The sequence below is a fragment of the Zalophus californianus genome, chromosome 14 (assembly GCF_009762305.2).
Source record: "Zalophus californianus isolate mZalCal1 chromosome 14, mZalCal1.pri.v2, whole genome shotgun sequence".
NCBI classification, from domain to species: Eukaryota; Metazoa; Chordata; class Mammalia; order Carnivora; family Otariidae; genus Zalophus; species Zalophus californianus.
The window spans coordinates 20,236,899-20,249,524 of record NC_045608.1 but is presented as its reverse complement, the minus strand read 5'-3'; the positions used below and the strand labels follow the sequence as shown (position 1 = coordinate 20,249,524).

Genomic DNA, 12,626 nt, shown 5'->3' with positions numbered 1-12,626 from the left:
TGAGTCCGCCCACAGCAGGTGCCTGGCCCCGGGGGTCATTGCCTTTCCTGCTGTCTCAGTGACCCTGGGCGGGCCCCACACTGTGTTCACAGCCCCACTGGTGCACACAGTAGGTCGGCAGTGCACCTTTGTTGGCTAATCTGGGGGAGAACAGCAATATTAGAAAATGAGTTCAGCCTCTTTCTTAGAGGGCTCAGAGAGTGGAGGTGATTTGCTCAGGTCATGAAAACATTTGGAGTACAGAGCAGGTCTGGGTTCCCCAAGGTGGATGCAGCACAGGGAAAACGTTTAGCTGGTAGGTCCTCTTGTGGCCCTCTGTGGGTGTCCCGTGAACACCCCCCTCCTAGGAGGTGGGGGCACTGGGGTTTGAGGCTGGCTCGCCGTCACCCACCTGCTGGGGGAGTCTGGGCAAGTTCCTCCCCTGAGATCCCTCGGGGTCTCTACTTTACCCTCCAAGGGCTTGAAGCACAAGGATCCTGAGAATGGCAGAGGGGGTCTGCTCGGTGGGGTCAGAGGTCACTGACCTCACTGTGCTTGCTGTCAGGCAGGGGCAGTGGCTGCCTTGGCCTTGGGAACCTCACTCGGTCCTCTGTTTAGATGTTGCCCTGGATCACGAGGGTACCATTATATCACAGAAGGTCTTCTGTGACTTAGCTGGAAAACCTCAAAAGAGAAGACATGGATTCCACCCTCAAAAGCCTTCACTAGCTCCCTATTGCCTACAAAGGAGTGGGGGGAGCCCCCCTCATGGCACTCAAGGCCCCTGAGATCTGGCTACCGCCTTCCTCTCCTACCTCCCTCCCCTCTTGAGCAGGTGTAGGGCAATGTAGGGCGGTACCTTTAAGCGAGCAGCAGCATCCCCTGGAAGGCTTGTTCAACACAGCTTACCCCATACCCAGAATCTACTCCATCCAATCCATTCAGCAGGTCTGGAAGGGGACCAAGAATTTGCATTTCTAATGGGTGCCGAGGTGCTGCCAATGTGGTCTGGGAACCCGCTTTCCAAAGTGGGTTTTAAGCATACTCTAAAAACCAGACAGTGTAGGAGCAAAAACCTGCTCCACCACACGCGTTCTGTGAGCTCTCAGGCAAGGACTTTAACCGCTTTGTGCCTCAGTTTCCTCATCTATAAAATGGGATAATAACCGCACCGTTCTGATAGATCGGTTGTGAGGATCAATTGGACTTAGTACACATAAAGCGCCTAGAACAGTGTCTGGGCACAAAGTAAGCAGGCAGTACGTGCATGTTTGCTATTATAACTACTCTTGCTATTGTTATTTTTATTACCTTTAACATTTAACCCCACCGTGACCTTGACACTGTTGTGCTTACAGTGAATCCTTTGCCATTCTTGATTCCCAGTGCGCTTGGACACCTCTGGGCCTCTCTGCTCAAGCTCCTTCCTTCCCCGGCACCCCTCGCCCATCCTCTGCACCTGTTCCCGTGCTGCACATCCTTCTCAGATTCCTGCCTGACCCTCCCCACGCCCTGCCCCACGCCAGCCAGAATCCACAGCTCCTTCCTCTGACCTCCTTGGTCACATGACTCACCTATTCCCCTGATCCGGCTATCTCCTTTCATTCTGCCCATTATCCAGTTACTTGAACGTCCGTTTCCTGTGCTGATCCATGGACTTCTCCAAATCTGACTTCTTGGGGCTGCCAGTGGGTGGCAGGTTCCTAGTGGGGCTGGGATGGTGGCAGGGAGTGATGGGCACAGCCAGACGCGTGGTCAGGAGCCCACGTTCTAGAGGGTGAGAACGCCCAGGGGTGTGCTCCTTCATTGGAAAGGTGATTGCTTACTTACTATCATTTCGCCCAGCTCTGCTCTTTGGGGACCTTCTCCACTGGGGGCTGGGGACAGAAAGCCCAGATGAAGGGGGTAATGAGGACTCCAGGGAGCTGCATCTGCCTCCCACCATTCAGTTCCCAGATCCCTGAATAGCTAAGACTCGCCCGTTCCTGAGCAAACAGGTGCACGTTTATCTTTTTGCGTGTCGTGTCACTGAAACCTCACAGTGACGTGAGGCAGGCATCGAGAGGAGCCCTGATACTATGGGAAGATGGGGCTTTCTGAGTCAGACACATGGGAGTCAGAATGCTAGCTGGCTGGTGCCCAAGCTATGAGACCTTGGGCCAGTTACTTCCCCTCTCTGGGCCTCGGCTTCCTCACCTGTAAAACGGAGATCACAGTCATGAGCATCTCTTGGGTTGCCAGGAAGAAGATAGATAAGGTTTTCTGGTGCCCGATGCATAAAGGTGCTCGGTGATTCACAACAATAAGGATTATGTTGTTCACCCATTTCACAGATGAGGAGAAAGGCTCAGAGAAGTTCAGGGACTGTCTCCCCACCTGACCCTCTTCCTGGTGATGTCCAGGCAAGTCTGCAGATAGAAATACTTTCCAGCAAGGTCCCCCGCGTCCTCGGAACCCAAACGGTTTTTCCGTAGGAAAAGGCTGTTGACTCACTCCAAGTCTGGAGTCCCCCGCCCCCAGAAGACAGTGAAGTGTGAGGAGCTGCCCCTTCTTCCTCATGGCTTTCGATTTGTTAAGTGTTCTTGTTCTGAACAGTTCTCGAGGACTTTGAAACCCTGGCTCTTCTGCCTGCTTTGGGAGTAAGTGAGGTAGGAAACTCTCCTAGTCCCGGGCTGTGTTTGTTTGAGATGGAAACAGGGGCAGGTTAATGCTTCGGTAAACTAGGTGCCCAGGTAGGAATGGCCCCAGAACCAAGCCTGCAGTTGTGCTTCTAACCCCCCCCCCATCCCACCTCTGTCCAGACCCACATGTCCACCCACAGTATCAATGGGGGATGAAAGCCGAATGCCGCTTGGATGAACCATAAAAAGAGGTGTAGGCCTTCTTATCTGGGGACATTACCTCCCGCAAATGGTTATTACTTGCTTGCTTTGTTCTTGGTCAGGCCTTTCCGCTGTTTGGCCATCGGCCATTGCAAAACCTCCACAACAAAGAAGTGGAAGGTAATGCAATCAAAAAAGCCATAAACTGCAACTGGGAGCGGGGGAAGGGGGAAGTTAGCCAAAGACTTTCTGAGCAAAATATATGGGAACAACCTGACTCTTTTGTAAGCCAAAAAAAATACATGGGGACAACATGACCTTTTTGTAGGAGTTGGCTTCCCACGTAGAAAACCCATTTCCATGCCCTTGGGGCAGAAGTGCCAGTGGTTAGCTGGGTCCAGCCATCACCCTGAGTCCTTGTATAAGACTTTGGAGATTGGTTTTGCTTAGTCTTATCAAAACAGTAAAAAAAGAAAAATCATTCTGGGGCCTGGGAGAAGACCACAGAGTGGTACACGTGCAGAGGTCAAAAGAGCCTATTGTGTATCTGTATTTATTGGGTCAGGTAAATGGAAAGTCCGGAGGTGATCACCTTCAGGTATAGCTGGATCCAGGTGCTCCAGTGTGCCAGGACGTGTCTCTTAGATGGGCTTTCTTCGGTGGTAGCTTCATTCTCAGGCACGCTCTCCCCAGTAACGCTTCCGGGCATACATCCTCCTAACATTAGCGGTCTTGGCTGCAAGAGAGCCATTTCTCTAGTAATTCTTGCAAATCCTGGGATTGACTCCTCTTCACCCACCTGGGGTATCATGCCCACCTGTGAATGTCTGTACCCTTTTATTGGCCAGCCCTCCGTCGCTGATCCTGGGCATGGGATCAGTCCCATCCACGTCACAAGGACTGATCCCAGAAGATCAGAGAATGCATGCTTGGCAGGTAGTTTGACAGCTACCCACGCCAGTGACAGAGCAGAAATAAAAGGGAGAGGCAGGATTTCTACCCTGGCGAGAAAAGTGGAGGCAGACACTACCATTCATTGAGCATTTACTCTCCTCCAATATGGTATTAAGGCCTTTATGTGTGCTTGGTTGCTGTTTGCCTTTTACAGATAAGAAAATGAGGCTCAGAGAGGCTAAGTGACTTACCTAAGGTCACAAAGCTAATAGGGGGAAAATTCAAACTCAGGTCCATCTTCCTGCAAAACCCATTCTTTCACCACTTCCTGATACCTGAGGACACTTACTGATCAACAAAGTGAGCTCGAAAAATAAAATATGAATGCCTGAGGGTGTGCCAGCCTCTGTGTTAAGGATGGGAATACAAAAGAGAAAAATTTTTAAAAACCTGCAGGGCCCCTCAGCCCATGAGCTCTCCATAGTCAAGTGTGGGAGATGAAGGGACAAGCAACAATTACTACAGAGAATGGTGAAGGATAGGCAGAGGGGACTGTGAGACATAGGAGGTGTTTAATCTGCGTGTTCATGGAAGGTTTCCTGGAAAAGGTGATGCTTGAGCTTAGGTAATAACAAACAAGCCAAGGTAAAGTTGGGGAGAGGGTACATAGGTACCTAGTAGATAGGACTCTTGATTGACAAAGACAGAAACCCAGCTCCCACGGAATTAAGCAAAAAAAAGTACATTTATTGGCTCATGTAACTAAAAAGTAGAGGGGTAGGGATGGCTTCAGGTGTGGCTGGATCCAGGAGCCCAACTAATATCAGGGAGTCATGTCTCCATCTCTTGGCTCCATCGTCTTGGGTTGGCTTCCCAGGCAGTCTCCACAGGTCGTGACCAGAGATGTCTCTGTACCTCCAACCCCACACCCTACTTGCTTAGCCTCCCCAGAAGTTCCTGCTGAAGTCTCAAGCTGACTTTCATTGACCTAGAATGAGTTATGTATCCATTCCTGAACTAACACTGTGGCCTGGAAACAGAACACTGTAACTGTCCAGGCCTAGGCACATGCCCATACCTGGAGTCTTAGATACTGGGAAGGTGGTTAGGAAAATCAGGGGTGTGTGGCATCTATTGGGTTGGCATCTATTCATTTGTCTGGAGCACAGGGGGCTGATCATGAGGCCCCCATAAGCCATGTGGAGAATTGCATCCTGGGGCTCCTGGGTGGCTGAGATGGTGAGTCCCACTCTTAATTTTGGCTCAGGTCATGATCTCAGAGTCATGAGATCCAGTCCTGCCTCTGGTTCCACACTGGGCATGAAGCCTGCTTAAGAGTCTTTCTCTCCCTCTCCCCCTCCCCCCTTCTCTCTCTTTCCCTCTCCTAAAAAAAAAAAAAAATTGTACCTTAAGGATAGCAGGAAGCCTTGACATGGGTACTGTTGGAGAGTTGCAGGGGTGGAGGCAGGGGGACCAGGTGGGAGGGGGAGGTATTCACATTGTTCCTGTGAGGTGTTTTCTCTTTGCAGCTTTGATTTGCATTTGCCCGTTGGTCAGCGATATTGAGCCGATATTGAGCCATCTTTCTATGTGCTTGTTGGCCATTTGTAGATCTTCTTTGGAGAAATGTCTGTTAAAGTCCTTTGCCCATTTTTGAATCACGTGGTTTGGTGTTTTGTTTCTAAGTTTCAGAAGTTCCTTTAAGTTTCAGAAGTTCCTTATATATCCTGGTTATTAATCCCTCATGAAATACGGGATTTGCAAATATTTCCTCCTGTGGGTTGTCTTTTTTTCTTTTTAATGTTTTGTTTATTTATTCATGAGAGTCAGAGAGAGAGGCAGAGTCAGAGGGAGAAGCGGCCTCCCCACCTAGCAGGGAGCCCGATGCGGGGCCCGATCCCAGGATCCCGGGATCATGACCTGAGCTGAAGACAAGACGCCCAACCATCTGAGCCACCAAGGCGCCCCATGTGGGTTGTCTTTTTACTGTATTGATAGTGTCTTTTGATGCACAAAATGTTTAATTTTCATGAAGTTAATCTGTTTCTTTTTTCTTCTGCTACCTGTGCCTTTGGTGACACAGCCATGAATTGGTTGCATGGCTGCGTCTTGAAGGTGAAGGCGGCGGGAGTTGCTGCTGGGTTGGGTTGGGGTGGGAGAGCAAGGGGAGAGTCTTGCTTTTGGCTGCCTTCGAGCCGTTGGGCCTGAGCATAGTACGCTGCCACTGAGTAAGGGTGGAGTGTATTTGGGGGGAAAGCCAGGAGATCAGCTTTGGGTGTGTTAAATTTGAGGTGCCAACTCAGTGCTCAAGTGGGGGTGACGAGGAGACGGTTCTTGCCAGAGTACAGTGTTGAGGACTGAATTTTGGGCTGGAGGTGTTAATCCAGTAGGAATCTCTCGCTACCTGTGCCAGCATGTTCAGGTTTGGTCCAGCGTCAGGAAGGAAAAAGCCTGAAAACATTCCCTGAGGGGGGACAGAGAGAGAAGAAGACAAGCAGACATCACCTCCTTGGTCTCTCATCAGAAGCCAACCCAGCCTGGCTACTCCTTTATTGAGTGTAGGTTTGGGGTGGGGGTGTGTGCCAGGAACTGGGCTGTGGGTGGCACGATCGGAGGCTTTGGCTCTGTTAATGTTTCTGTTCCCAGGGCCCAGCACCAAGCCTGGCCCCGGGAGAGTGCCTGCTTGGCGGCTGTCGATAAAAGGAATGAATGGAGTCCTGTGTGTTCATCTGTAGCAGATGGGAAGGTGCGTGCGTGGGAGGGTACCCGGCCAGCACCACCATTCCTCAGCGTTGGCCAAAGTGTGGCTCTTTAAGACTATTCTTATTGAAGTCTATCATACGTACAGAAAGGTGCATACATCGTAAGTGGACAGATTGATGAATTTTCGAAAGGTGTGGTGGCGCCAGATCAAGAAAAAAAGCATAGGCCTGGTACCCCCTCCAGTCAGCCCTCCCCAAAGGGTAGCCGCTGTCCTTAAATCTCCTATTAGAAGTTAATTTTGCCTGTCTTTGTACTTTATAGACGTATAAAGTACTTTACATACATAAAAACACAGATGCTCTCTTTTGTATTTTTTTTTTTTTTCTCAGCATAAACCTGTGAGCTTCATCCAGATTGTTGTGTGAAGTTCTGGCTTGTTCTTTTGCCTGGCTGTTCAGTGTATATATATTTATTTGTTTACATATTTATTCTTTTGTTAATGGGCATTTCCATAGTTTCTGGTTGGGGGCTTTTGCAAATAGTGCTGCTGGGAACATTTCGGCATGTATTCTTTGGTGAACAGTTAGATGCACTTCTTTTTTTTTTTTAAGATTTATTTATTTGAGAGAGCAGCAGGAGGGGTGGCAGGAGATGGAGACAGAATCGCAAGCAGGGGTGAGCGCTGAGCCCAATGCAGGGCTTGATCTCACAGCCCTGAGATCATGATCTGAGCTGAAATCAAGAGTCGGATGCTTAACCAACTGAGCCACCCAGGCGCCACAGTTTAGATGCATTTCTGATGGGTGTGTACTTAGCAGTAGAATTGCTCAGTCATAGAAAAGGTGCACGTTCAGCTTTTGGCTTTGTTACGCCATTTTCCCAAAGGGAATTGCCAGGTTCCCCTGTCACCTGAGCATGAAAATTTTGGTTGCATCACATCCTTGCTAACACCTGGTGTTCTCTTTTTTTTTCTTTTAAAGCTATTCACATGTATAGTGGTCTTATATTAGACTTTTAATTTGCATTTATTTCCCTGACGGATGACAATGAGTGTTCTTACATAAGCTTATTGACCACTTAGATGATCTCTTCTATGAAGTGTATCTCTTCAGATTTGCCCATTTTCTCTTGGGTTGCCTATTCTTATTGATTTCAAAGAGGTCTTTATATATTCTGGTTACAAATACCTTGTGTCATTTATGTATTGCAAATGTCTTCCATTTGTAAGTTCTTTCAATCAGCAAGAGGAAGAACTGGGCATTTCAAGCCTCAAAGTCATTGATTTGAAGACAGGGCAAGCCCTTCACCTGTGTATGCCTCAGTTTCCCTCTCTAAACCCTGCAGAGTATTTATCTTTAGTCCAGCGCTTGCTGTGTAAATGGAGCTGTGACTGTTATTAGCACCTTTGCAGGGATGAAAGAGCCCCCTGAACCAAAACAGGCAAAACTCACCCTGTAGGGGCTTTTTCAACCTAAGTCATTCCTGTTTCTCAGGTCAGTTCTATAAATATCTATTAAGCACTTACTATATACCATTCCCCAGGTTAGGCATTGAAAGTATAGCACTGAACATGACCCAATTCCTACCCTTGGAGGATGTTGCTCCGGGGGTGAGTGCCTGGGGGCTGCAGGAGCCCCGGGGAAGCATTGGCTAGGCTAGAGCATCACGGAAGGCTTCCTGGAGGAGGCGAGCATCATGGGGTGGAGCATAGTTGAGTACGCCTCTTGTGTTCAGGCACATGCTTGGGTGCCTTCTGTGTGCCAGGCCCTGGTTCTCAACCAGAGGTGATTGTGCCCCCAGGGAACACTGGCAATGCCTGGAGATATTTTTGCTTGTTGCAACGTGGGGAGGGGGGCGCTACTGTCATCTAATGAGTAGAGGCCAGGGGATGCTGCCCAAATGTCAGCGCTGAGCCAGATAGTTGTAATACCGTCCAACGTAACAGTAAGGGGGGTGAGAAGAGGCACTGGGAATGTCACCCCTGCCAGAGGATTTCAGAGAAGCCGTCGCAGGAGGGGGAACCTGGAGCTGAATTTTGGAGGGTTGTGAGTGGGAACTGGCAGGAAGCAGGAGGTGCCAAGGAAGGGCCCTGGTGAATCACGGAGATGCAGAGATGGGTGGCCCATGTGCTTGGGGTTTCACCCCCAAGGGCAGGCCTGGAAGGGGGGCGGGAGAGGACTGTGGGGACCGATCACCGTCAAGGACTTAATCAGCCCGTGTGTCCTCCCGCCCCCCCCCCCCCCACGGAACTGTAGGCCACATGTGGTTGCTGAGCCCTTTCAGTGTGACTAGCGCGGCCGAGGAACTGAGTTTTTTATTTCAATTTAACTTAAATTTAGATCTCAAAACAGACACTTGATTCCATTCCTGGGAAACTTTTAAGCATGTGCGGAACTATTTAGGGATGCGAATGTACGTTTTCAACTGTAAATTATGTGAACTCTAAATACAGATCAGATATGCCTACTGAAAAGTTGAATGTACACCCCAGATTTCAGACCTAGTACTAAGGGGGAAAAGAAGGGGAAATGTCTCATTAATCTTAATTTTTATATTGATTTTAAATGATATTTATATTTTATGTTGACTTTATTTAAATTTTCATATTGATTAACGGTAACATTTTGGATGGGTTGGGTGAAATGAAATCTAGAACCAAATTTCATTTTGCCGTTTTCTTTTTCATGTGACTTTTTTTTTTTTTTTAACGTGGCTTCTGGAAAATTGAATTCCACGTGTGGCTCACCCTGGATGTCATCTGGATGTCGCTGTTATGAACCCTGGGGAAGGGCTGGAATGTCAGGCCGAGGCTGAGGGCTTGTGGAAGGGTTTAGGCCAGGGAGCGACTGTGGTCAGGTTTCCATGGTTAGTTACACCCTCTGGCCACTGTGGTGAGAGAAGATTCTAGAGGATGGGATGAGCCTGGCCATGGGGAGACTGCATAGCCTGAAAGACTTGAGCTGGGGCCACAGAGAGATGCCCTGATGCCCCAGACAGATAGTCCACAGGCAGGTGACCAGGCTGGGCCCAGAGGGAGGAGGAGCCTTTGGGGAGGGGGGCGGGTACATCCCGGGACTGACTGGTCCTTCAAAGAGGCCTCACAGCTAAGAGACTGCAGGAGTAATGTTGGCCACCGCGGGTCAACCTGCTTCTTCTGCTGGTCTCTCTAGACACCTGCCAGCCCCAACCTGGTCCTCCCCTGCCACCCCGACTGCAGCCCGCACCCCACTCAGGTTTGATACCCCACTTCCTGCTTCCCTGTCCTGCTCTCCACTGCTTAGCAGGCTGTGTGACCTTGAGCAAGTGGCTCTCCCTCTCTGGCGGCTGCCAGCTCTGCATGGCCTCACCCCTGTTGCACCCAGGGCATAGGAGAGATCTGTGATGCCCACGGATGGTAGATCTTCCTGGGTTGGATCTTTGGAGGGGTGACAGTGTGGAGCCCTAGGGGAGGGTGGGCATGGCATCCTCCCGTTCACTGGGTGGATTCTCATCTCCCATCTCTGGATTATGTCCCCGCTGCACCACTTTGGAAGCTGAGGCTCAGAGAGGTGAAGGGGCTCACCTAAGTCCACACAGCTCAACAGGGGCGGGATTCAAATGGGGAATGCAGACCTTGTCAGTGCCAGGCAACCACTCCCACGACCACATCTCAGTGTTGGATCAAGGGCAAGGCGCTGCACTCTGTGTTCTCGTCTGTCGGGTGCGGCGGACAGCAGTGTTGACTTCAGCGGGTGGCTGCGAGGAGGGAGTAATTGAGGGAAGCAGCAGAGCGCCTGCTGCAGACGGGAGACAGGCCTCCTGATAGCGCTCCCGTTTGTTGGCTGATCCCTATGTTCCGTTCCTCCCAGCCACTCTGCAGTGAGTGGTGTGAGCCCACTCTCCGGGGAGGAACCTGGGGCCAAGATGTGCACCTAGTCAGTCAAAGCTGGGGCCCCAGCCGGCACCTTTGGGTGCCCTTTCCCACCCCTGCACGGGCCCTGTCCTCACCCCAGGACCCCGACATTACCTCTTGTGCTCGACGAGGGCGGGCCTGCCCTGTCCCTCCCAGCCTGCTCCTCCGTCCTGGGTGACTGGACATGAACGGGCACAGGGCAGCCTCCCCGGGGGGCGGTCACGGATGCCCAGCCCACAGAGCCTGTTCCTCGGGAACTTTCCTTCCCTTGCTAGGTGAACTGTATGTAACCTTTCCGCCTTCCTGCTTTGAGTCATGTGCCGATAGCCAGAGTGGCCGGGCAGGAAGCTGGCAGGGAAGATGCCCGGGGCATGGCCAAATTCTGGGAGCCAGAGCTGGGCTCTCCCAGGTCACCAGCTGGTGTTGGTGGGTTCTGGGTCTCTGCCGAGACAACCAGACCTGGGTTCTGGTTGTCTCGACACCTTCCTTGTTCAGCCTCATAGCTGGAAAAGGGAGGAGCCACCAGCCTGACCAAAAAAGCAGCGTCTGACACACGAAGTTGGTACAGAAGGGGGGACCTTGCGGACGGCTGGCCGGAGGGTCTTTTGGGGCGCTTTGGCAGTTGCTGCTGAGATCTGAAGATGGCTGGCCCCCAGCCCGCCGACCCCTTTTTACATAGTTCCCTAGATCTGTGCTGCTCAAGTTTTAAGGTGCACAGGAATCCCTGCGGTCTGTTAAAATGCAGATTTTAATAATAATCTGAGCGAACCTCCAGGAGGGACTAGCAGGCTTCCAGGGAGCTCTAGGGGACCTCTCAACGTGGGCACAGGGAGGCCTGTTCCTGTGTGATGGGGTGGGTTGCAGCAAAGATGAAAACAGCCTCAATGTCCCGCAGGGAGGCTTTGGCCCTGAATGGTGGGCTGTCCCTGTGGAGGGGGTGGGGGGATGCCCTGGAGCAATTAAAGGAGGGGGGACGATCCAGTCCGATCCATACGATCCATATGGGTCTTGTTTTATGTGAGGATGAGCACCCTCTGAGTGCGGGGTTTTGTTGTGTCATTAGCTGATGCGACCCGTGCTAGGCTGCATCTGGCCGGGCTATAGGGCACACACAGTTGGTGCTCAAACAGTGTTTTCCCGATGGCAGAACCAATGTGCTGGCATGGAAATACCTCCATGACCTAGCATGGCATGGACCACGCAAGTTTCAGAAGGATGTGTGTGGTCCGGGGGGCTGACCTAGACATCGTAGGATGCCTGGCAGCATCCCTCACCTCTACTCGTGAGATGACCCCTGCTCGTGACAATAAAAACTGTCTCCAGACATTGCCAGTTGTCCCCACAGGAGCACAGTTGGTCTGTGGTGGGGGTAATGGCGTGCGGATGGAAGGAAGAGGGGCGGACGGGTGTTCAGGAGGGTGGGAGAGAGGCTCGGTGTGATGTCCATTCAGATACAGGTTCGACTGGGACCCCCTGGAAAGAAGGGCAGGCGGCCCCTCCCCAAACCCATCAGTAGCAGTTGGAGACTTGGCTCCAGAGAGACTTCAGCTTCTCTGTTTTTTAAAAAATATGGAGATGATACCTGTGACTTGAATACTTAAGTAAATTTTAGAACTAGGAAGGATACAAGGACTTTTTCTAGAGTTGTGAGGGTTTAGCTTGTGGATCACTTGATGTTCACTGGCCCAACTGGCGCCCAGGAGGCCCACAGAACTGGAAGTGGTGGGGGTGTGGCTTGTGGGAGCTGTGCCGGTTTTGCTCCACAGCACTAGCAGGGTGGCCTAGGATGTGGAGCCTGCGACAGAGGACGTTGGCAGAGAAGGCTCCTGTAGATGGGCACTAGCTGCCAGGCTTGGGCAGCCTCAGAGTCATCTTGCACGTCTCTTGCTCAGATACCTGCCATGGCTCCCTAGTACCCAAGTCTGAATTTCCTTCCTGTGCCTCCTGGGTTATTATTCCATGCCCTTCAAAGGATTTTCCATGACATAACTAGATTCCAAATACTAATAATAGTGATAACTATAACAATAGGACCCAGAGCACCGACTGTTTTCAGGAACAGTACAAAGTGCTTTCCATGCATTATTTTATTTAATTCCTACGGAAACCATCTGGCACTGCTGCAAGTCTGATTCTCATTTTACATATGAGGGGACTGACGCCCACAGTAGTTGAGTGTCTTGCCCAAGGTCACGTAGCCTCTGGCCCTGCCGGGATCCTCAGCCTGACTCCAGAACCAGACTTTTAATCAGGAGGCCAGCCTACCTAATCTTGTTAGGAGAATGAGCCAGCACGATGCCCGCAGAGAGGAGGCTGGGTGTCTGGAGACCTGGGCC

General features: G+C 51.0%; 1 protein-coding gene and 1 long non-coding RNA gene across 3 annotated transcripts in view; one reads left to right on the top strand and one right to left on the bottom strand.

Annotated features, from left to right (window-relative positions):
• Positions 1 to 12,626, top strand: part of TPST2 (tyrosylprotein sulfotransferase 2) — a 47,302-nt gene that overhangs the window by 8,595 nt on the left and 26,081 nt on the right. The gene's annotated exons all lie outside the window — the stretch shown is intronic.
• Positions 5,908 to 10,547, bottom strand: LOC113912733. Its single transcript, XR_003516940.1, has 3 exons — positions 10,405 to 10,547; positions 10,011 to 10,133; positions 5,908 to 6,159 (listed from the first exon to the last, which is right to left on the bottom strand). It is a non-coding gene; the product is annotated as an uncharacterized LOC113912733 (long non-coding RNA).